The 27,025-nt window shown below is 37.8% G+C and overlaps 1 long non-coding RNA gene across 2 annotated transcripts; it reads right to left on the minus strand.

The window, feature by feature from the left end:
* Nucleotides 1–1,904: 1,904 nt before the first annotated feature.
* LOC149793526 (uncharacterized) lies at nt 1,905–24,260 on the minus strand. 2 transcript variants are annotated; one of them, XR_016422566.1, is made up of 5 exons: nt 23,203–24,260; nt 22,580–22,701; nt 11,996–12,110; nt 2,518–2,624; nt 1,906–2,065 (listed from the first exon to the last, which is right to left on the minus strand). It is a non-coding gene; the product is annotated as an uncharacterized LOC149793526 (long non-coding RNA). The 2 variants fall into 2 exon arrangements; XR_016422565.1 differs by lacking the exon at nt 23,203–24,260 and having other exon boundaries at nt 1,905–2,065; nt 22,580–23,115.
* Nucleotides 24,261–27,025: the final 2,765 nt, after the last annotated feature.

A 27,025-nucleotide genomic window follows, 5' to 3' on the forward strand; every position in this document is an offset into this window, starting at 1 on the left:
ATGGCGTAAAAAGTATGTTATAGTAACCAATTTTTACATTGCCTTCACCATCGCAGAAATCTCTATAATCAATTTCCTAGTAAAGAAAAGCCAAGAAAATAAATGGACAGTTAATATTCACTTCAGGATCACAGACCTGAGGCAAATATGTCATTGTTAAATCAAACATTTTTATTGTGTTTCCTTAGACCTAAATATATATATATATACTTGCTGTTACTCTAAACGAAGGCTGGTGATCCAGTTGATATCATTTTGGGGGTTTTAAGGATGTCTTTAAAATTAAGGCCTTAAAAATGTTGAGATCTTATATTAAAAATGACAATTTGAGCCTTGCAGATTCATGTCCACAGGTGCCCAAATAAAAAAAAAGGGGGGGGTGCAAGGGGCAAGCTTGTTGGTGTGTTATAAAATAACTGACTTATCATCGGTGTGCTGACAGGTAATGTGTAATTAAATCACTGTTGTAATATTAATAATGAGCGAGTCTGCACAAAGGAATTTCATACAGCTAAACTAACTCAACAACTAGAGGCAATTGAGAAATATATCCACATTCGTGATTCTGTCAAATGGCAGATACAACAGCATCAGGAAGCTCAAGTGGCATTTACAGAAGGTAAAGAGCAGCTATACTTGTTATCTTTTTAGGGATGTGCTTGGATTTTGCCCTCAAGCTGGAGCAGTCATAGGATATATAATAAATCGCCACGGTCGGAATTTATCCCCAAGCTGGGGTAATCGATGGGTAAAGTCTTATCCACAGTCGGGGATTTATTCAAGCTTCAGGTGCAAGTTTTTGTGCATCTCCATGCCCTTGCATAAAACACAGTTACACGTTGTTTTATATAGATATTTTTCAGTTGTAGACAGGAATAATATGTATTTGCGACTGTTTGAAATGAATGGGTTCATTATGAATTGAGTGGCACTACATTTCAAAAGCAAAATTGGATTGAAATGCAAGAACTGTAGTACGGAATTAGTGTTGGTTCTGGATCGTAGAATGGAATTGTGTGTGTGTGTGATTGGATTTTTAACGTAGCTTGAATAATTTTTCAGTCATATTGCTACGATGTCTGCAGTGTGGCAGTTTATAGTGATGTATAGCACTGGGGCATCATGCTGCAAACATGTAGTATGATGTTGCACCCAGTCACATTATCCTGACACCAGGCCGATCAGTCCTAACACTAACCTCTTAATGCTGAGCGTCTAGCGAGGTAGCTGTTAATACCATTTTTGTAAGTCTTTGGTATGACTTGGCTGGGGTTTGAACCCATGACCTCCCGCTTCTGAGGCGGACGCTCTAACCACTAGGACACCGGAGTGGTCAGAATGGAATTGTAACAATTACAATGGAAGCAATTTGTATTATGCTTGTTGGGGCATTCCTCACTGATGGCTGTCAGTGACATCATCATGGGAATGTGTAACAGCCACATTTTGTAAGAACAAGGTGTAGTTGGTGAACAATACAGACACTTTTCTGCCATTTCCACTGGCATCATCTCATATGATGTTATTTAAAAAAAACTTCCTACAACATACTCACAACATATAAAACCTATATGCAAATCTGATGAAAGCTGCTTGTGTTTCTGAAACACATATTCCATACTGGTGGCAAGAATGTCCAAATCTACATTACAAAAATGAAAACATTACCATCCATCTAGGAGTTGCAAATGTATGAAATCCTCTTGTTGGGTAGTTTTACTAACAGGCTTTACAGCAGGGCCTTCCATTAGATTTAAATGTGGCAGGTAAGTTGACAAAGTAGGGTGGGGGGTTGGGGGGACCTACCCCAATGGGGATAATTCATTTTTTTTTTAAAGTAGCATGGTGTAAAGTAAAAGTAGATGGGCTGATAAGGAATCCACTGAATTTACAGACTAAAGGTTCAGACATTTGTTTTTAAGAGAAAAATGAAAGAAGGAAACAATACAACAGATATTTTAATATGACTTTAATGTTTATTTTCTAGATTTAATTAAGATTATGAATCAGAATCAGTCTCCAACTCCACTGTAAAGTTTATCTATTACTTCTTCTGCTCAGGCACCTGCAAATTAAAACAAAATTGTAATGCTTAAATAAAGTCATATCATCTCAGCACTAGTTACATATGCAGAAGTCATGTTAATCAGCATTATAAAAATGTATGAAATTTTCTTCACTGCACTTGTGCTTCCCTTACTATCGTTAAGCCATGATACAAGATAACTTTGCACTTACTTGTCATTTCTGGCAAGTGGATGGTGCAATCAATTTGCACAAAGATGAATTTATTTCATCCAAATATTTCATGTGAATAAAAATTCCAAATGGAGGCACTTGTCCGATCAGACAAGATATATGCATATTGTAGTTAGCTGGACTCTAGCTCTGATAGTCCTGGGCAATAGGATAAGCTGATTTTGTTATCAGTTTAGAAATGCATCTGCTTTGCAAATACTATGCTTTAAAAGACGAAACTGAATCCAATATTGATGAAATAAGAGTCATTTGGATTACCTTGTTTTTTATCATTCTGCGTTGGTTGGGTGCATATTTGAGGGTCTCTGATATGGTCTCTTCCATTCCATTTGCCTTTGCTTTGCCATTAGTTTTCAAGCAGGCTTCTGCATGAGCAATACAATGTTTTAAAATAAGTTTCACAACAAAGGATGCATTGCATTTTTCTAAATGCCAGCAATAATCAATGGAATATTTTTAAAACATGTACTTTGAAATGTGTCTCAAGTTACTTTATCAATTCATTTAAAAATCTCTGGCAAGTCACATGAAAAACACAATTTAAATCAAGCCATACTTACTTATCAAAGACTTTCTCATTCACATCCTTTACCTCACACAATAAATATCAGCAACACCAACATTAAATTCACACAATCAGTACAAAACCTAGGTGTTACTCTGGACAGTACTCTCACATTGCACCAACATGTCATGAACATATGCAAGGCTGCGTATCTTGAGCTGAGACGCATCAGCTCCATTCTCAGATATCTTTCAGTTGATGCCACTAAAACACTTGTGTGTTCATTACTGCTTTCAAGACTGGACTATGGTAACTCAATTCTGTCTGGTTCATCTTAATATCTACTGCAGAGACTTCAAAAAGTTCAAAACATAGCTGCTTGGATCATACTTAGAGTACCACAATCAGAGCACACCTCCCCGCTGCTCTGTACCCAACACTGGCTATCCATTCGATCCAGAATCAAACACAACATTAGTTCTCTGTGCTACGTTTCACTGACAGACTCTAGTCCAACATACCTATCCGACCTCACCTATGTGTACACACAAGCAAGATACTTACACTCCTCTTCCGACAATCATATACTCATTATTCTCACTATGAAAACAAAGTCACATGGACAGCATTCTTTTGCATACCAGGGCCCAGCAACATGGAATGAATTGCCCACTGAACTTAGACACAAAGACGCAGTGATCCCATTCAAGAGTGCTCTCAAAACTACTTATTCTGACTACAAAAACAAACTTAATGACTTAATAATGTTAACTACCTTAAATATTCTCAGCATGTTTTTTATGTTTTCTAATTTCACGGTGTTTGTTTTTGTAATCATATCATTGTGTATGTTTTTATGTTGTCTAATGTTGCAAAGCGCTTAGAGCTTCTAAAGATTAGGCGCTATACAAAGTCCTCATTATTATTATTATTATATTTAGCTTGGATGAATATTTTTTAAATCAGTGGCCATAACTAAAAAATAGGATTTTGTTTTATGATCATAAAAGTATGTTGGACACCATCCATGATGTACAATGCTGTCTGACATTTCTATGCACCTAAGGTTTCCATCTCAAATATTAAAGCAAAATGCATACCGAATTTGACAGATTGATGAAAATAAAAAAAAGCAATGCTTACCATTTGAAAAGAGGCAATTGTCACTAGAATATTCTATTCAAAATGATATTAATTTTGGACACAGGGGATACCACCCCCATGTTTTCCTGACTCGTGATATGTCGGCCTATTCTGTGCACAGCTTTAAAAGATGTAATGTTTATCCATCGAGCTATAGAAATGAAATACATTTACTGTAGACTGTTTCTGTCAGCAGTTAAGTTGAGTAATTAGGTCAGGTTTATAGCTAGTTTACAAAATTCAATGTAGAATGCCAATAAATGACAAGATATATTTTTGCAAACTAAAGTGATCTTGAAAAAAGATTAGTAAAGTTTAACATTTTATAAAAAATAAGCTATTATGTGGAAAAGAAACAACAATGAAATAGGATGCAATGTGTTTACGTCTAGTTTTGGAAGGTACCGTCTCTAAGGTACCGTCATAATTGTACCGTAGTTTAATGGGTGGAAAGGCCATTGAAAGGTAAGGGCAGTGCGGAGACCATCGAGTATGTTCCAGAATAGCTGAATCTTTGTAGATACATAGATCCATTCGTAACTTCAGTCCGCAAGCGAAACACTGTACTTCGTATCCCAATCCTGACTCAGGTCCGAAGTAGACAAATCCTGTTCTAGCTAAAACATACGAAGAAGGTAATCCTTCCCTATCCGTAGGCCATTTTTGAAACGTGTCCAATCGACGGGCACAATCACAATAGTCAGGTAAGAAGACTGGAAAATGGTAGGGTTTGAACTTGGAGTTCTCACTGGATTTCTCACTCGATTCTTGCTGCGGCGAAGTCATCCTTCTGGTGGGTGGCTATCCTCTTACAACCAATGTTTTATACCGACATGTCCATACGGCAAAGTAAAGTGGGTGGGAAGCCGCACTCGCTTCTGCTACACGATTTGATAGACTTTTTCCAAGGGTCGACTGACGATGTGGTGTGTGGGTAAACGTACAATCTTGTTGGGTTGATAGGTGGTCACTTTCTCTAGACTGCAAGGCTTCTTTCAATATGCCAAAGTTGACCACTCGACTGGTACGATAATTAAGAGTAAGTCCTTTCACTTTACACTTCGTGTGCACTTCTTGTTTGTCCCAGTATTCGTAGCCGTAATTTTTGGGACCACCACTAACGAAACTTAGAATCTTGTCATCGGGGTGCTTGTCTGTCCAGGCTCCTAAACGGTCTCCTTCGATGTCAGGGTGCTGTTGACTCGGGTGATCGATATAAATGCAACTGTCCATGTCAAAGTACAAGACACGTTCCCCTAACAGTTCTAAAGCTTCGTACAATTTTAAGCGAGCATGAGCTGTCATGTAAGCTGCAATGATGACATTTCCAAAGGGGTCATCTTCTACAAAGTTCAGATCTTCTTCGTAATTCACCAAGATCAAATCCTCACGAACGACGTCCACGTGTTTCATGAATTTGGCTTTGTCGTGAATCATCTGAAAGTAGCGGGAAGGTTCGGTCAAATACTCCGTCTTGGGTAAACACGGTCATTGTGCCATTTTACCCCACAAGCAATTTAACATCACTTTGGCAAACGATCGCCTGCCTTCGTTTTTCTCAATGTGATCTAAAGTAATGCCTTCTTGTGCCCAGAATTTCTCTCTGAATGTCTTTTGGTCTTCGGGAGTGTGACACCAGGACAGATAGCCACTGGCTTCTTGCTCAGTTTCAAAAAGGCATCCACGTAGTCTGCAAAAATGCCTTTCTGCGTGGGGTCACCCTTGTGGAATTATTGTGTCTTGGGAAAGTGGCAAATTTCGTACACTTCTAACAGTTGGTATCCCATGTTCAGAGCTTTGAACAATTCTACGCTGACCCATGTCCCCGTCAAGGCCCGTTCTTCCTGGGTGTGATGACAAGGTTGATCTTGGTTGCACGTTTCAGCACAAGTACGGCACAAAGGAAACATAAGTTTGCCTTGGCAATGGCGAGGTAAGACGGGATGGTATAGGTTCGTGGGAGGCAAAACTTTGCACTTGATCAAGCCTTCGTATTGTCGAATGTTTTTTAGGTCGATGTGTTCGGTGAACAATTGTGGGTGCCCTGCAGGAAAGCAACAACATTTGCACACGTAGGGATACAGTGAACACACGTCCAAGTATTTGATTTCTTCTCCTTTCTCTTCGTCAGCTTGGTACAGCAAACAGGTGGCATTGGTCCTTCCTCCGTACAAACTATTACTTGGGTTCAGGGGGACCATGAACTGGTAACTTTCCATGAGGCGTTTAAACTCGGGATCGGTGTTCAAACGGTGATTGTATTTGTGTTCCCACATTTCCACCACTTGGTATCCTTCCTGTTCTAACTTTAGGCGTGGCTGACAAATGGCCTGGTACAAGTCTTCCATGGTTCGTTGTAAGAACTGATTTTTAGTGCCGCGGTCAGGGTAACAGATGGGACATCCGTGAAATAAGCAACCGTTAAACTCGTACATGATCTTGGGGTTTTCTAAGTCCCAGCCATTGACCGAATGCATTCCGATGATCTTTCGCCCTGTCCGTTGCGGGCATGCTGAATCCATTTGTCTTCCTTGTCGCACAAGTAATGCAACCAGCATGGGGCTTTGACCGAGTATTGACGTTTGACATAGTTGGTCGTTTGAGGACTGATGACAGCCACAGTGTTTTCAAGCATGAATCGTTGTCGGTAGACTAAGGAACACGCTTTGGCAATGGTGCAAGCCTCTTTTAAATGATCAACCCCTCCGTGTTCCATGAACAGTTCTCGAAATTTTCCACAGGATCGCCGTAAAATGTCCATGTTGGAACAACGATACTTTAGCATTTCTTCCTGAAAGTCGAAAGGGTCGGAGGCGTGAGCCTGGTACCAAGCGTAGAAAGTTTCTCGTTCGGTACGCATGTTGTCAGGGTCGTAATAGTGAGCCTGAGGCAAATGGGGTAGAACGGCGTGTTGATTGGCTTGTATTGAAAAAGTGTGGAAAGTACCCTTTAGCCATTTCTGTCATTCCAAACATTTTAGGCATTCGACTCAAAGGCATGGCTAAGTAGCTCATCGAATCTTTAAACTGCACTTGTCCCACTTGCATGAAAATGATTTTGGCTCCGTTCAAAGTGATTTTAGGACGCTCGATGCCACGTTCCGTATAACATCTCAAAAGAAACTGTCCATCGTATCCGGAGAAATTGTGAGCCATCACCGTGGCATGGTGATGACAATCTCCATAATAATGTTCGATGTCCTCTTGGCTCCACGTCTTGTCGATGGGGTCTAAGACCCATTGTGTGAAATCGGCTAGTGTGTTCAGTCCTTGAAAGATTTTTTCACGCCCTCCAGGAATCTTACTGCAGTGAGGGCAATAACTCAAGATAGGTTCTTGAATCACTTCTCGCACGCTCGATGAGCCACGCAGAAATTAGGAATGTGAATACTGGTCTCTTGCATGCATTCGAAATCGAAAAAGATGAAATTGCCTTTCTTCTTCTTGTGACCATCCTCTTTCTCTGGTTGGGATTGGTATTTTTGTATGTAGCATTGGTGTTCCAAGTCCACAATGCAGTGACAAATGTGACATTTTTTCTTTCCTGAACATACGTGTGCCTTGGTACTGTTGATACATAGACCTTGTCCACACATTGGGCACAATCTCAGGAGTTGACAAGCACATTTCTTCTGTGAACCTTGCATCTTCAGATGTTGTTGGTAACAGGCAGGGCTGACAAATGTGCGCAGACAAGCAGGACAATGCACTGGTTCTTGCCCTTCGCTCAGACAGGGTTGAGAGGCCAAACATCCTGAGCATTTCGATCCACAATGTTTGTGTTGCTCTCGATTATTATAACCATCATAAGTCACATTTCTCACAGTAATATTTGTATCCCAGGAATCCAGTGATAGTGGTAATGGTATCGAAATGGTCATCGTGATGATAGAGGTGAATGTATTTTCCATCCTTAAAGTCTTTCCCTCGAAACAACAGAGACCCGCGCACTTCTTGAGGGTGCACTTTCAAGGTGTATCGTGGAGCTAGGGCATCTTGCAATTTTTGCATCTCAGGAATGCCACAGGATGTGTCTTTGGACAGGCATGCTTGTTGTAACAGAAGTTCTGCTTCATTTCGTTGTTTGGCTCGGTTCGATTTTCGAATGTTCTCCCAGGCTCTTTTCCATTCTACCGTGTCGTTCTTGTCGGCATAGGTTCATCCCACCACGATGGCTCGGGCTAAACACATGTGGTCTTGAAAATTGTTAATTTGGACAAGACTTGTTTTGGTAATGCGAAGGTTGTTGACCAATAAGGTCTTTCTGCATTGTCCGGTCCCTTGAGGAGGAGAGACGTGGGTCATGTCCAGTGTGGCTTTTCCATCGGTGATGTCAAACTGGTCATTAGATTGTTGCACGTGTTGAATCTTGTCCATGACTTTGGAAGTGGTCAATTCTGCAGGGCTGCTAAACTCGATCCAAACAGGGGATTTCAAGCCGTCATGTTGTATGGAAAGTCTCAAGCGATCATCTTCTTTGGGTTGACATTGTCGCTTGAGTGTGGTGAGCAAAGAATCCCACATGTCGGTGATGAACCCTTTTGCTTTCTCTAACAGTACTTCAGACTTGAAATCTTTAAACTTCACTGTGTATTTGTAAGCCGTAGTTCTAAATTTTCTAGAGGGACGCTTTTCCGTCTCTCGAATGTCATAGTACTTTTCAGGGTTGACTAAGGGTGGTAAACTTTGTTTAGAGGGTTTGGATTCTGGTTCACTCATGTCCTCTTCAAAATCACTGGCATGAATTTGTGCCAAGACTTCAGCCCTAGTACGAGGCGATAGATCACGTTTCTGCCTCTTACTTTCTTCTTCTTTCTTCTCAAATGAATTGGATCATTTCATCTCGATAGCAAAAAGTCAAATGACTAAAGTTTAAACACCATGGATTAATTTATAGTCATAGCAGACCAGTGTATATAAAGGGTATGTGTCTTGTCCTTTCACTATTCATTTCACTCTCAAACTGAGCACAACAATGGAAGAGACTACCAAGATCGAACGTTTCATCAGAGCTTTGCGAGGGGTCATTAGAAAATTCTCTTCAGACCAGCCGAGGGACTACTCTCCTTCCTTTCAAGATAAAAGTCAAGATACTTGCTATATCTGTCAGAAGAAAGGGCATTGGTCTTCAGAGTGTCCAGACCGTCAAAAAAGAAAAAAAAGGGGTTAGAAGAGACAAAAGTCAAGATACCTGTTATTATTGTCAAGAAAAAGGACATTGGTCACCAGACTGCCCAAAAAAGAAACAAGAGGAGTCAGAAGAAGAGAGGGATTCTTCAGAGGAAGAGGAAGAAGAAGAGGAAGAAAACAGACAGGTGAAGAAAAAGAAACAGGAGAAGAAAAGAAGGGAAGAAAGTGAGGAGGAAGAGGAGGAAAAGACTATGACGGTGAAGAAATTAAAAAAACAGAGAGTGAACAATGAGACAGAATAAGTCTATGAACTTTTTAAAGTGCTCTGTTGTGAATTGTGAATTGTAGATATTTATAAAAGAATAAATTAATTATAAAAGGTAAGTGTCTTTGGGTTTTGATTGTAAAATAAGAACCTACACTCACACACACTCATACACAGACAGGTACTATTGGGTAAAATGGTTTTTATTAGTTATTGGCAATTGAAAGCCTATCTCTTTTCGAGAGATGTGGATGGCCCTGAAAAGGGCCTTTTTTGGTGCAAGGGGTGAGTTTAAACAATCAACTTTAACTGTCTTAAGCCTTTGCCATGGCCAAGGCCTACTTCTGGACTGCGTACTGTTGATGATGATTTCGTTGAAATCACTAAGGATGGTGCAGTAGGCGTAGTCACAGGGTTGGAGTGTTTAGCTTGGGAAGGTCGTATTCTCTTCGGCCGTAATAAAGAAGTCTGATACATCTGTTTCAGACTTCTTAACTAAAATGTCTAACAGTACCGTGACCGTTTGATTTTGACACCCTTGTTTCTTTGCTGCTGCGTCTTCTTCTTCTTGTTTTTTTCTTACCTCTTCTTCTTGCTGCTGTTGCTGTAGGAGAAAAGCTTGTTCCGCTTCCTTTTGCTGTTGTATAAATTTCTCCAATTCTTCTTTCTGTCTCTGTCTAAAATTTTCCATGTGCGGTAATGAAGGAGAAGGTGACGAAGGTTCAGGAACAAATTCTTGCAAGGTAAAAAAATCCACAAAATCCCAATTCACCTCTTCTGAAAGTAAGCCTGGGTTCCCTTGGGTAGTCTCCACCATCAGTGCACCCAAACTGATCGTTTTCTGAGTTTCCGTCATGTTGAAAAACTGTCGCTTAGATTGACTACGCACAGGCGCTAGCGAATCTATATAGACTATGTGACGTCACAGACTGCTCTCTTCGGATTGGACGTGGGCTGACTGAATTTTGTAACGCATGTTTGGATTGGTCAACAAACTCAATCCGTTTCAATCCTTCCTCCCCCTATAAATAAGTACAGTTCACTGCATTCCTTCACCTGTTACTCAGCACCCCAACATGTGGACCGATGTACAATCTTCAACGCTTGTGTCTTCGATGATGTTCCGGACGGACATATCAATGTATGTCCGATCCAACTGGACAGTTATCCACAGGACAGACACCAGCCTGTGGATGCGAAGAATCTTATGTGGAGCATCAAGGATGCCTCAAAAGAGTCTTAATCTATGGTCCTGCAGTCAGGCACAGCCTAAGGTCAAGAAGAAGATGTCACAGATGCCCTTTATGTTAAGGGTATATTAACATAAAACCAAAGGCCCTTTTCAGGGCCATTCCTATCTCTCGAAAAGATCTTGACTTTCAATTGCCTACCCCTTTTTTTATTTTTTTGTTTAAAAAAATAATAAAAAAATAGAGACCCCTCCCTGTTTCAATTTTCGCCTGTTCCATTTTCATAGACCCATCAGGTCGGGACCTTATTAAAATAGGGTCCCGACCCTGTTCCATTTCCCCTAGTCCCAAGACAGTCCCACGATTTATTCCCCATGTTCAATTTCCCTTGTCCCTAGAGTGAATAGTTTTTTTTCTTTCTCCCATGTTAAATTCCCCTTGTCCCTAGAATGGATATTTTTTTTTTTCCTCCCATGTTAAATTACATAGTCCCCAGAGTGGATATACCCTTTTTAACATGGAAGTTCCCTAGTCCCTAGACCGTCCCTATTCACTACTACCATTGTCATTACCAGCCTGAAACCCAATTTAATGCCATTTGTATAAATTCATTTCAAATAAATATTATGATATAGCTGAAGTGTAAAGTCAAGCAAGTATTCTATTTGCAGATTTTACATTTTAGATATTATAGTAAAGTCATATTTTCTCTTGTTTAGTAAACTTTATTGCAACTGGTTCCAAAATAGTAAATCTTATTTAATGTTCATTCACCAGAATAGGTATTAATACAATCCCGAATTAACTGTATGGTACTAAAATATACCCTGATCTTGTGTGAGATTGTAATATACAGAACTATACCTCAAGACAACAATAATATATTGAATTTATATTGTATCAAGACTGTCATGGTTATGAACTCCAACTTTATTCAGGTTTTTTCATAATAAATGATCATCTTGTGCTATGGTTGAAAAGAAATCAAAGTTCAGTTTAACTCCATTCTCTCCACATTTGTAAGTTGTTAAGAGGCATACTCATCCTCAGTGTTATAGTAAAATGTAATCTTATTTGGATCAATCTTGGTGGTGTAATATATGAATGGAGAAAGAATATTATCATCCAGATTAAAATATGTTTTATTCAGACTCTACTAAAATTTTTAGTTGGATATGGGTTACGGAGCCTGATGTGTACGAACAAAGCAATGTGTACCATGACCTTTTTAATTTAACATTTTAAACTCCTGCAGAAGAAAGAGATTTTTTAGATCCATTAATCTGTATTAACAAAAACATTTCTTCAGTATGATTTTCAATTACGTAGTATTGACAAAACTCATATTTTAAAGTTGTTGTTTTTTTGTGTTTGGTTTGGCCTTTTATGGTAAACCAACACAAGTAAGTTATTTAGTGCCAAGGCACTTTAAGTATACTGCCTTGCCCAAGGACACACCATGGTAGCTAACCCAGGTTGGTCTGATGGTAGAATTTGAACCTACCTTATTTCACAGGTCCAGAAAGCTAACCACTGAGCCACTACAGCTCCCCATCTTATAGTGGAATGCTGGTATACTTTATGATCAAGAAGGATGGGTTGGGGTATGCATGTTGCATCTGAAAAAAGTGATGGAATTTTTGTTTACATAATATTTTAGTCATACAATATGAATCATTTTCTATAGATTTAAGATGTATCAGATCAAGTTAAGAAAAATCATATATTCTGTTTCCTGGGAATGTACTAAAATTCACTGTTATTGTTTGATTTTTTGGTAGTAAGCTTACTTGGTATTTTTTTCTTTTTAACTTGAATGCCTAATTTGTTAACATCCTATTCTAAATCTTCAGAGTTCTGTCTATTAAGTGACAACTGTTGATACATGTAGGGAAGTTTTTGTTTATATCTTTTGATTTTTGTGATTCTGGAAGTTGCAGTATTTGTTGTTGTATTATAACCATTTCAGTAATTTAATGAATGCAGAGTATACTGCTCTATAAATGAAATTTAAGGGAAAATAATGTAAAAGTATGTTTCACTGCAAATATAAATTGTTTAAAATAATATATCATTTATCATATGACTATTCAATTGTGGTAACTAGTATTCCATCCAATATCTATATATTAAAATATGTCTTTTCATACAGCTGGTGATCATTTAGATACAAGTCCAATTGAACATAATCAAATTATCAATGCAGGTGTTTTTATTAGTAGTAGTATTGCAAGTATAAGTGTTAGTATTAAGATTTCATATACAGGTATGATAAGTGTATCATAATGTTTAAATGATGCTCCTTGTTACAACATAAAATATGTTCATTGAAACAAATGGTTCACTGGTAAATTGGCAGCAAAGGTCTTCACTGAATTATGTTGCATAAACTATTTTACAATAAAACATATATGATGCATCTCAATTATGATGAATGTGAGGAGGAGGATTAATAATAATGCAATTTAAGTTATCTTCATAACATAAGTTCTAGCAGATGTGTAATTTTTATGTGGTTCATCATCAGTTTGAAACTGGTCTGTGATTTCTGGATCTGGACATACCTGGTCCCCTGCTGTTGTGCTGCTATGGTCTTTACAGTTCATTAGGATATCAGTTACACTTGGTTTACATTTAGAACCCCATGGGATGGAATGCCCAGTTTGAAACTGAGAGAATGGTTAATTATCCATAATATAACTCCTGCAGTTATTATTAGGTTTGATATCAAGGTCTTTCTTTAAAAGCTTTTCAACTCAGGTTCTGTTCTACCATACAGATAAATAAAGTCAAATTCAAGGCTTTCAGATTTGTCCAGTTTGTTTCATGTGTTGCGGCAGACAGACTGTATATTGCCACTGTACCATATAAATATCAGTGCTTAGTCTGCTCTCAGTTGCTGTGGTTTGATTAGTTACAAGTGTCATCACATGTGACTAATTATTGACCAATGTAATGAAACTTGTATAATTAGAAGGCTGTATTTAAAAACTCTAAAGATCTTAAAAAGAAAATTGGATCGGGGTAAGTAAAACCTTTTACTTTGACCATTTGGCTAGAAAATAATTTTCAATAAGTTTAAATTGGATAATAGTAATATAATAATTAATTACACAAATCAGAATAAAAGCTATTTGCATATCCCCTTACAGCTGTTGCTTTTTCATAGTACTAAGTAGAATAAAGTATAGTTAAGACAGATAGCTTTAAGCTAGAATTAAACTCAAATAAATTGCAAGAAATCAAAACAAACCCAGGATTAAAACTAAAGAAATATCCCGTCATATATACCTTACATCAAATAAAGAAACTCAAGATGGATAACAACAAAATTAATGTCACATCATCAAATAGTTATCTCAGCTGCCTGGTCAACCTAAAGGCAGATAAACTAAGGCAAACTTACTCCGAAGCAGTCTCATCCCCCCTAAGAGAAAAACGACAGATACAGTTCTTAACGCCAATTTTCAACTCGACCCCAACTGACTCGATGAGTAGACTCTACCTGTCACCAAGCGTAAACGAGAATGTGGACAATCTACCGAGTAACCGCAAAACTACATCCGACATGAGTACCCAAACTGAGGAACAATACTCAACAAGCACAAAAACAACCCAGACCACGCTGGTTAAAAACACTAGTAGCCAGGGGACTCAAACTGAGAACCTACTAGATGAAACAGAACGCCCTCACCCTACCACAAATAAAGCAGTCACACACGACTCAACAAAAGGTAAGAATAATAGGAAAACCAAATCCCAAATACCAGTTAGAAAGAATAAGGAACACACTAACTGTCAGAATACAAGACCCAGCAAGCCGGTTATGGACAACGAAACAAAGTCAGCTAAAGAGACAAACACCAGGGGAAAAAAGACCAGTCTGCAAAATATCCAAAACAAGAAACACCCCGCTGAACTGACTCTCTTCGTCAAGGGAGTAAATTCCAAAATAACGAAGTTAGCCTTTAAAACCATAGCATGGCAATTGAACAAACATCACCAAGGAGAATTCACGCTTAAAAGCACTAGAGACGACTTGCTGATAATCAAATGCACCACTGAACAACAGATTGCCAAATATATGGAAATTGAAAGAATAGGCCAAATAAATGTTCAGGTCACTAGACACAACAGAACAAAACAACACATAGACCCAAACCCCCCAAAAACACACAACAAAGGAGTCATATACGTATCAACTCAAAATAAAACCAATGAAATAGTAGACTACATAATGAGTAAAGGACAGGAAGTAGAGAAAGCAATCCGCCTAAAAACAAGAAGGGGAAAGGATAGCACTGCAGTGGTACTCTTTTTTAAGGGCGCCACCCCAGAAACTATCAAAATAGCCGAAAAACTCGAGGCTAAAAAAATTTTTGCTTTCAAAAACAAACCACGGTTCTGTGGCAACTGCAAAAATTGGGGGCATTACTCTAAGAGTTGCGGAAACCTATTCCGGTGCAATCAATGTGGTCTTCACCACCCAGACCGGAAAACATGTAGCGCCACCAATCAGCACTGCGCTAACTGTAGTGGTAACCACAAACCAAACCACGCAGAATGCCCCAGGGCTCTTAGAGAAGCCCTAATAGTCGAATATATGATCTCCCATGGGGTAAACTATAAGCAGGCCAAAACAAAAATCAGGATACCAAAAACAAAATAAATAGGTAGCACCCTCACTGGTAGGAAACACGCATAAAACGAAAACAACAGTAAATTAAACAAACTATTAAGACTTTTTGCACTAGAGATGGATTCCAGAGCAGAAATCAAAATATGGCAATGGAATGCACGCGGCCTTAGGGCCCACGCTGACCAACTAAATAACAAAATACTTGAACAGGAAAGAAAACCAGATGTTATATGCATACAGGACACCCATCTAAATGATACCTCACGTATCCCAAACATCATAGGCTACAACACCAAATACCTAAAGCATCGATCCCCCACAGCAAGAGGAGGGGGGTTAGCAACCTTTGTTAGAGATGGAATTACATCAGAAATGCATAAATTAACAGATAGTAGACCGCCCAATGACTTCGAAATACAGATAGTCAAAATAACCGCTCAAACTAAGCAGGTACTAATCGTTAACCTCTATGAAACAAATGAGCAGCGCAATTTAAGTGCAGACGAAACAATCAAAATGATTAAAGACTGTGGAGAATGGGTGGTAATATGCGGGGACTTCAATGCGCACAATGAACTATGGGGGAGTCAAAAGACGGACATTAAAGGAAAAATTGTAGAAAAATGGGCACAAAAATGCAACTTAGTTTTTCTAAACAACGGAATGCACACCCGGATAGATGACAGAACAGGCCACACATCAGCAATAGACCTATCTCTATGCACACCAAGATTAGCAGGCATTTCTGATTGGCAAGTTGATGAAAGCGACCCTATGGGAAGTGACCATTACCTTATAAATATAGAAATACAAATTAGAATACCTCAAAATAAAGCGTCCTTCACACCAAGATGGAAATACGAACAGGCCAACTGGATTAGGTTCAAACAGATAGGTGACTCAATCGACCCAGAAACCATATATCACCGGGACATTGACACCTTTAATGACAAATTAATAGAAACCATTAACACAATGGCCCAAGAAACAATTCCTAAAACTAAAGGAGTAGCACCCAAACCCACGGTGCCCTGGTGGAATAATGAATGCAAAATAGCAATTAAAGAGAAAAAAAGAGCTCTAAACAAATTCAAAAGAACTAAAAATAATAGGGACTTTAACTACTACAAGGAAAAGGAAAAAACTGCCAAACAAACTATTATGATAGCTAAACAAAACTCATGGAGAGAATTCTGCTCAAAACTAGATATTAACACAAAATCGAAGGAGGTGTGGCAAAGAATTAAAAAAATGAGAGGCAAAACTAAATCAATAACCCCCAACATACCTGGACAAAACAACAAACATAAGGCAGAATTATTCGCAAACTATTTCGCCATCATGTGTAGCAATACCAACTTAGAGGATAAGTTTAAAAATCATAAAAGGCAATTTGAGGAAAGCAACTCTGACAACATAAAGGAAGCAGGAAATAATGACGGCCCACTAAACCTTCCGTTTACAGAAGCCGAATGGAGAAAGGCCCTCGCCGGCAAAAAGACCACATCCCCCGGGGAGGATACTTTGGGGTATGAAATGTACAAGAACCTACCCAAAAAACTTGTCACAATTGCACTTAACCTCATTAATAAAATATGGGAAACCGGTACCATACCTATAAGATGGAAAAAGGCAGTAGTGGTCCCGATTCTTAAGCCTGGAAAACCCTCAAGCGATATAAAATCATACAGGCCCATATCACTAACAGACAATATATGTAAAATAATGGAAACTATGGTAAACAACAGGCTGAAATACCATTTAGAAAGCAAAGGACTACTAGCTAATACACAGAGCGGGTTTAGCAACTACCGAAGCACAATAGACCAACTCATGAGACTAGAAACCGCTGTCAAATTAGCATCTAGAGAAAAATTTTAAAAATCCAGATATGTTACAGCCATCTTCTTAGACATGGAAAAAGCATATGATCTAATGTGGACTAAGGGACTGATAAGTAAACTTAAACCATACGGAATAACTGGCAATATATACAAATTTATTGCTAACTTCCTAACCGATAGAAAGATACAAGTCAGACTAGGACAAGACTACTCCGAACGATACAAACTGGAAAATGGCATGCCACAATGAAGCGTAATCAGCCCAACTTTATTTAATATAATGATAAACGACCTGGAAACAGCGGTAAAACCCAACCACCTTGACTTATCCCAATTCGTCGATGACAGCGCCGTATGGAAAACTGGCAACCCGGCCAGCAGAGAAACGACCAAGCACTTACAAAAAGGACTAAACGATATAGGAAATTGGACAGATAAATGGGGATTTAAATTGTCACCTCTAAAAACAGTAGGCATAGTTTTCAATCCGGGAGGTGGCCACCCCCCACCCACTCCAAACTTAACCCTAAAGGGGGTACCCATCAAATTCGAAAAACAAGCGACACTCCTAGGTATGGTATTCGACCACGAACTCACGTGGGCAGCTCATATCCAAGAACTCGTAACGAAGTGCAAACGAGACATCAACCTCCACAGAAACTTCAGAGGGGTGAATTGGGGGGTTGATCAAAAAACACTCGTTACCCTATATAGAGCACTTATAAGAGCAAAATTGGACTACGGTTGCCAGGTATATGGAGCGGCGAACGCCACGTTACTAAAGAAACTAGACACAGTCCAATCAAAAGCGCTAAGGGTATGCACCGGCATCCTAAATGGTACCCCCACACAAGATATCTTAATAATAGTAGGAGAACCCCCGCTAGACCTAAGGCGGAAGGAATTGATGCTGCGATACTCGACTCGAATATCAATACACCAACCCAACCACCTCACGCTACAAGCCCTCTTAGCATGCGACAAACCATTCGATACAAAAGGAAAAAATAAAAAAAATACCTAGTGGGAAAATAATTATAGAATTAAAAAGGAAATTTCAAATCGCAAATATCAACCCAGAAAAAATAAGGTACTACCCAGACCCCGCGTGGACCTGTCCCACACCACAAATAGATCTTAGCTTACGTAAACTAGGACAAAAACAAAATGACCCGATAGGACTAAGAGCATCAATACTAACGTACATTGACAACAAATACGAGACATACACGCAAATCTTCGCAGATGGATCAAAAACCAAAAATCCAAATAAAACTGCAGCAGGGATAGTGATCCCAAAATTAGATGTCGCCGTTGGAAAAAGACTCCCAGACCAATGCGCTATATACACGGTAGAATTCATGGCAATACTAATGGCATTAACATACGTCAAAACATACCCCACAACTAAGGCAGTCATTCTAAGCGACTCTTACAGTGTACTACAATCGTTAGCAACGGACCAATCCAAGAGCAGACCTAATATGATTAATCATGCAAGATCGCTACTTAAAGAGATTGAAAAAAACAACAAACACGTTGAATTCGTATGGATACCCTCTCACATCCATAATCCCAGGCAATGACAAAGCAGATGCAGAAGCAAAAAACGCCACAAACGAACCAAAAGCCCAAAATATAGCATACAGCGTCACTGAAATCAATAACATGGGACAAGATCAATGACATGTGGCAAGAGCTATGGGAAAAATCGGATGCAAACAGTCTAATACACACGATGATGAAAAAAGTAAGTAGAAAAGTCGAAAGTCCGACCTTCAAAAATCCATACGATATAACAATAATAAATAGAATAAGAACAGGTAAAACACTATTGGCAGGATGCGCAGGGAAACACATAAAAAGGGGACCAACCGAAAACTGCCCCTACTGCCCAACTCCAGAAACAATTGCACACTTAATAAATATATGCCCCAAATACAACCAGGAAAGGGCCGAACTAAAATCTCAACAGGAACAAATAGGAGAACGGTGGACATACCCGGAGTTACTTGTGGCAAAAAACAATAACATAGGAATGACCTATAATAACATCATGACATTCATTAACAAAATAGGCAAAAGGGGACAAATCTAAACCGAATGAAGGGTTGGGTATAAAGAGAGACCATGTAAAGAAATTAAAACCAATAAACCTAAAAGATCGAACCAAAAAAGAAAAAAAACAATCAAAATATTACAAATCACTGTTTGGGAATTGTGACGGCCGGCTCGGGCTAGTGGGTTCACAGACTGACACCGCCGCTCATAACCCGAACAATAAAAACCAGATAAGGACGAATATTACAAAATCACTGTTTTGGAATTATAATGGCATGCTAGGCCCCGTAGGTTCAAAAAAAAAAAAAAAAAATATAAAAAAATAAAAATAAAAAAAATATACATTAAAATAAATCACAAATAGCTAAGCTAAACAAAAATAACAGGTAAATAGCCAAGTGGTCAAAGCGAAGGGAAACAAAGGCAATCAAACCACCTCCCTCGAAGAAAACATCTCACGGCGAACATGGCAGTATCAAAAGGACTAGAAGACCAAAACAGAAACGGACACGGGATAAGGCAGAAAGAGCTGAAATAAAGAAGAGCAGGAAAAGGCACAGAATGAAGTTAAACGTCCTAAGGCAGTAAAAGAAGAAAGAACAGGACACTTGCAGACCTTGGGGAATGAAGGCAGAAACAATGAAAAGAGTATGCCTCAAATAATCAAACCACCCCCACCCCCCAGTATGAAAAGAATTGCCTTCCCGAAATCAAACAAAAGAAATAAGGCCACCACCCCCCCACATCTACTTATAAGTGTGAATGAGAAAGTGAGCGTGAATGTCTGTTGTCGGGATATGTGGGAAAAGCAGAAAAACGAACAAAAATGTCTATAGCCATCACACAAATATAGCATACACACTCCCTACCCACCTTTTTTTTTTTTTCTTTTCTTTTTTTTTTTCTTTTTTACAAACAAATTTTACCACATAGGGCTTTCATTCTGACCCATGAAAGCCCTCTTTTGACCAACAACTTACTGACCCTGAAACACACTGATTGGTTTAAAGCCACACGTACGAAATACTTAACCAAACTGAGATCTCCAAAACAAAATAAAGGGCTACTAAAAGCCTACTAGATGTGAAAAAATTTTCGGAAAATTCAAGTACGCAAAGTACACAAAATTTAATAGACCTTACAAAAGATAGGAAAATTCACAACTCAGGAATATCTGAAGCGTATGTGACAATCACATGTTTGGCAAGATAGTACAGGAATAGCCCAATAAATATAGGGAACTGGGCATTGATTGCAACGAAAATTTCATAATACTGCTGCTGGTGTGCTTCGGTTACTGCCTGAAATGAGAGAGGAAGGAGATGCAGGATGCAGAAACAGACCACCAACGGAGTACAACGATGGTGAAGGTTGCAGCGACGAGAGCCTGGGCGGGACCTTTTGGGGCACCTGGGCTTCGGCTTGCTTGCTTGGGGGCATTGTATAAGTTAATCGCTAAATTCAAAAAGTACACAAACGTGTACAAACTAAACAGTCGCACATACCGAAAGGTGCACGTGACTTTAATCCAATGAATGAATGAAATGTGTGCTAGAGGGTAGGGTTAGCAGTTATACTCCCAATTATGTTTGTGATGAGCAAAAGCAGCTGCACAAATTTGAGCTTTTAGTTTGGTTCTGGTAGGGTCAAAGGATGCAGGTACATTTTACATTCATTTTTTACTAGAAATAGCTATTTTCAATATTTTTCTGTGACAAGGCAACTAAAAGAATCAGTATGTGCCTTATGCATGAATAAAGTTCACTAGTACTATAACAAATTAGCATACTTTTCATCACCCCTCTACCATCAAGATTTTTTTATATTTACCTCTGTAGCAGACACAAATAAAAGTCGGCAGCTCATTTGCAGACTAAGTTACACATATGATCTCCAATGCTCATCTAACTGTGACAGGCAGTCACCAACAAGCCAACCTATTTCCATGCCTAACTCAAAGTAAATCTGAACCACATTATAGATTTAGCTTATGTGTAAATTTATAAATGCTAGGCTTGTGATAATTAGGTTCATGCCTTCTACCTTAAAAATTAGAGGGATGTCAAAATACGAAACTATCCAGTGAGACCTATGATGTTAATTTTAATCCCTATGGGATTTGTGACATAAAAAACCCAAATGCTTTATGTATTAAAAGGTAACTAATGGGGGCAGGATCTGCAGTGAATCAATGGTTAGTATGCTAGACTCCTGATAAAAATGTTTGTGTTAAAATCCTGTTATCAAGTCAACCAGGTTACCTACTGCAATGTACCCTTGCCTTACTCCAATTCCCTCAGTACTCAGTAAACAACTAGTGTTGCTGTACATAACAAAACCAGTCCATATTGATTTTACATATTTTACTAAATCCTGACAAAAATAATTCTCTAAATAAAGAATGATTAATATGTGATGGTCTCGCATGTAATCAAACTCTTCCAAGCTTTTAATGATATGAACCGATTTATCAATGTTTATCAAATTTGCATGAAAAACTATTTCTTATTTGTCATCAAATATGTTCAATGTTTTGATCATATAAGCATTTCTGCTACATTAGATCAAAATAATCTTTTTGTCAGAAATAGAGCCCTTATAGTATTTGCAAGGTCAACCAATCAGATGCAGAATTTGAGTTTAATATGAATGAATATTTTTTTTACAAAATTGCTCTTTTGCTATATCTTGATGAGATAAATCTATTCACCAAGTCTGATGAAATTAATGAGAAATAGTTTTAAGAGCAGTAGCAAGAATGGCTAGTGAGATGTAGAACCACCACATTATATGCATAGATTTTGCTTATAGCCTCAGACATACAAGCAAATAATTAAACAAGTCAGATCTAAATTGGATCATAAACACTGTTGTGCAAATCATAAGAAACTCTGCCAATCAGATGCAAGGTCACTTCACTACCATACCTTTATCACACTCATAATAAGCATCATTGTGAAACTTGACTCTATAAGCCCAATGGCCAAGCATGATCAAACTTGAATCAGCAGTAGTGGTTATAACCTCATGTATTTGTATGCATCTTCACTTCTTCAATCTAGATCTCATTTATATAAGCATGTATTCTACGTTTAGTAAAAACTGCACTACATGTATAAATATTGCATGCGGTGGTAACATACTCAGATGAAAGATCACCTTATTATTATTAATGGTTAACACTCATCAAACTTCAAGGACAACTTAATGATTTTAGCCTATATTGTGGAAGTATGGCTTTTAGGCTGGTTAAAAAACTCAACTAATCTTATACATGATCACATGTATATACTTGGATTTTGCTCATTATTAGATTTATCCAAGATGTTGATTTAAGCCCAAAACCAAGTTTTATATAAACAAATTGATCAGAACTATGGACTCCAAAGTAGCTAATTTCTTACTGTTGAAAGACAGAAGGGGATGTGAAATAAATAACACACTCTGGACCATTACATAAACCCACTTAGCCTTTTGACCAGTTGAGATAAAATATCAACAATAATGTTAAATAAGATTGATAAATTATGTTTTCTCACATTACCTCTAGCCCTTTTCAACATGGATGGTATTTTTCTTCCACATATGTCAGCTCTTAATTAGTGGCCCTTTCCCATCATGAATGTTGTAGGTGAAACTCTCAGAATTAGGCTTTTTAATTTATATCTGTAGAAGAAAAAAACTATTGGTCTGCATATATCAATGTCACCATTTCTGTATTAGATTAAAATACCATATGTGTGTGTGTGTGTGTGTGTTAATTTTAGAATTTAAGCAAACTTGTCTCCATGTGTTTATTTTAAAACTGATGATGATAACACATAACAGGTTCAATGGATAAAATGTTATTTCTTACTTCTTACAACTGCTCATTATATCTGAATTTACATTCAATGTTTGTTTTAATTAACATATTTGGGATATTGGGCAAATTATTTATTTTGTAGTTTATCATTATATCATTTACCAGTCTTTTATCATTCAAATATGTAATATAGTACCATTATACTGACTTCATATTCTATATGATATCCCAGCAATACATATTAAGCAGATAAGTGCAAATAAAAATGTTCAGAATGTAAAATTTACTCCAAGCTCAAAGAAGATCAGCAAAAGATAATATCCAACAAATTACCAAACAAAAAGCGAAGTTAACGCAGTTACCTTTATTATGATGTCTCCAACACCAACGGTACTGTACAGCTACGTCTTCTGAGTTTTACCGTCATCTTGTCTTTCAAACCAGAATTAATTTCTTGAGCTCTTACAAAATGAAGAAACTTTTAAATACTATAATTTAAGCAGCTTCTTTACATGCCATCAGATAAATTATGGCACAGTGTTATGTCTGTCAGCAAAACGCAACTTCACATTTGGACGGCGCGCTGTGTGGGCATCGCCGACACAGCAACTGACATGAATTCTCTATTAGCAGACAATGATTCGGAATAAATCCTTCGCAAATCTAACATTCTCGATTTTTCATAGTTCCACTTTTCATTGTTGCATCTGTTTGATTGTACAATTGCTAATGATGTTCAATGAATCAACTTCAATTCATCTGCTGTCTGAAATCCCGGTTCAGTTGGTATTTTCTTCCGCGCATGATGCCGTGTAAATAAAAGATACGGTCGACATTCAAAGTGGTTTAGGTTAATTTATTATTTTTCTTTATTAAGGTCATTTGCAGAAAGTGTTTCGCTAGGGTGAGAAAAAAAAATATAACAAAAAGAAAACTTTCTTTTCCAACGCTAATACTGTATATATTTCAATTTGTGATTGATGCTATAAATAAAAAAAATGATAATAAAGCATTTTAGCCCGTGGCTTCGGCACGGCACTCGTTTTTGTGGTTTTTTTAAAATGTTGTTAGTGTTGTTTTGGGGTTGTTTTTTGTGTGTGTACCACACTAAAAAACATACCAGGTATTAGGCCTAACGTAGGAAAAGAAATTATCCTCTATTTATTACTATTCTTACTGTCAAATGACGCAAAAGTGATCAAATTGCTATTAAGATTTTGTTTTGTATAACACTTACCGCTCGTTTTCCTCGAGATAAAGCAGCCACTTCAAAATGATTATAAAATCTGTGACAGATGAAAAACGTGGTTTAAATAATTCGTAATCGCCTGCCTTAAAATACTGTAGGAATTTGCTAATGTATTTCATGGCCCTCGTTTGAATAGATACCAACGATCATGTATATCGACCAAATTTTGTATATTCCTGCCCACAATCATGTATTTTGTATTAAACCGTATATTACACGAGCGCTCTGTGGCAAACTCGGGGGGGGGGGGGGGGGGTCTCTATTATACCCAGAGGCGTAGCTATGATATTTTGCGCCCGGGGACGAACTATAAAATTGGCGTCCCAGCCCCCTCCCCGTTTAATCATATTTTTGAATATTACCCTTGTTTACTTATTATAATGTAACGTTGTAAGCCTCATTTTGGCGCCCCTGTACCTTGGCGCCCGGGGACATATGTACTCCCCTTCCCCCCCCCCAGCTACGCCTCTGATTATACCTGCTGTATCAGTTGAGAAATATATTGAACAGATCAGGCCCCAATACTCTCGCTCTGAAAAACATTAAAATAATTATATGCAGAATATCGGTAGGTCTCCCTCTTGCCGAAAATGTCAGCACCATATATATTTTGCAAGTAATGTAATGGGTATAATAACACACACACACACACACACACACACACACTTTTTTGGGAGTGGGGGGGGGGCAACGGACAGATGCCCCCATTGCCCAAAAAAAATAAAAAGTATTTTATATTTGTGTATTTCCCCCTCAGATGTGTTCTACGTTTTATTAAAACAAAATTTTATATAAAAAATTTAGTTTTTAGAATTTTTGATGGGGTATTTATGTTTCCATAGTGTTATCTAAAGGGTTGTTCGTCCGAGTCTGGTTTCCCTCACCTTGCTCGAAGTTCATTCCCTTGAAATGTTTTGTAACCTTTGCTATATGTCGCCTAGGTCTCAGTGTTTGCTATATGTAATGGTGTTATATTGTGTGTATGCTATATTTTCTTTATGTTTGAGACAGCAAGTATAGATCAAATATCTTTCCCAGTTGTATTTCTTCCTTTATGATGTTATATTGTATCTTTTAATTTGTTTTATGGTTTTCTAATTTTGACGATGGAATGGTGTACTATTTAGATTTTGTTTAAAAAAAATAATTTCCTATTTTATTATTCGAGTGATAATATGTGTCGTTCCTCATAATAGTCTTTAAAGATGTTGATAGGTAGGTTACGCTCGATCCAAGGTTCACGCTTCTTTATTCTCTATGTGTTTTTCCTGGGTCGCGTTAGGCCTCCTTTATTTAGTTTATCTGATTATGCTTTATTGAAAGATCCAAACGTATTTATGAGACCACATTATTCTATAGTGGTCAACCATGCAGTGCGGGAGAAGTTAGTAGGGTTTTAAACTAAGTGTTATACAGTATGTATTTGTGTCTTTATTTTGTCTGTTTATGTTCTACATTGGGTGTTTTCAAAGACTCATGATGGGCCTATGCACTTCACTGAGCCCTGTGACTTAGCCCCATGATGTCATCGCCATTTACTTCCCCCTTATATTTTCCCTGTATCCCTTCCTATATATGTCTTTAGAATTTTCTTTCAGAGAAAGAAGAAAAAAAATTAAATTACAAAATTCTTTTATTTTTTTCTTTCTTCCTTTCTTCCCTTTTCTCTTTTAAAAAAAAAAAGTTATATGGGGGTCTTTGAAATATTTGAAATAGAATTTGAAATTTTCTTTGAAATATGGCTGTTGTGGGGTGCGAGGAGGGGGTATGGGTATGGCATCAGCTCGCAATTGCGCTACGCGACCCTTCGGTCTGTAATACCTATTCCTCCCTCCCCCTCTCTCCCCCAATTCCAACATCAATTGCGTTATATCAACCTGACGGTAAGTATCTATTCGTCGTAAGACGTACTGAGTTCTTGTTGTGGTTAATATTCTTATTTTTACCACGTATCTTATTTAAAAATCTTTATCACCTGTCCACAGGATATCATCGTAGTTACTATATAGTCTATACATTTTAGAACGATTTTGTTTTCGTAGTCTAAATCTATGAATAAAATGTTATTTTTGTTATGCTTATATTTTTTGCAAATTTTCATTATTAACTTTATCCTATTATGTTTAGTGTTATCACATTGGACAATCGTATGTAGTTTGGTGAAGTTCGCTGTTTTACATAAAGGGCATTTCGGCATTATCCTCAGCATACGATGTTTGATTGTTTCTTCGCCTGTTAGCCAGGTGTTGTGCAGGTATTTAAAAATTATACTTTGTGTTTTGACAGATCTTATTTTCCCCAATTTTTCCAATTTTTTGTCCAATTTACCCCCTCAGTTGTCCTGCTCTACTCTACATTTTATATTTTTGGTTACCTCCTCCCTAATCCAAGCGTGACTTTTACTTATTAAATTTTGCATAAATCTGTTTTGTCTCTATATTTTAAAATTAGTTCTCATATGTTTGCGTGGCACTTCGATTTTTTTATATTAATTTGTTATTTTTGTATATCTCTGGTCGGTTTCTCAAGGTGAAGCCGAACCAGTAGATGTACGGTGCTTCTCACGCTGTAGCCGGGTCTGAGTGCATTTTTTTTTTTAATCTATTGATTATGTTAGTTAATTATAGTAGTAGAGGGCTCGGCAACCCCAAGCCCCCTCTACTTTTGGCCCTATATAATGTCTCTTTTTTTACATGATGCATTTTATGATTCCATATATAATCTATTATTTCGTTGTCTGTTTTGTTTAAAATTGTATTATCCATATCTATGGATTTAATTATGTAGTTAATATTTGAGTATAAATAAGTCTTGGCCACTTGGGCCCGCTCCATGATAGGTAATGGCGCCATGGCCAGATTTTCACATTTTCTCTTATTTTATTGATAATATGTTCATAATTTTCTACAGCTTCTTTTTTTTTATTACCAAAGTAA

This window comes from Sinohyriopsis cumingii, chromosome 8 (genome assembly GCF_028554795.1).
Source record: "Sinohyriopsis cumingii isolate HCF-2022 chromosome 8, ASM2855479v2, whole genome shotgun sequence".
Lineage (NCBI taxonomy): Eukaryota > Metazoa > Mollusca > Bivalvia > Unionida > Unionidae > Sinohyriopsis > Sinohyriopsis cumingii.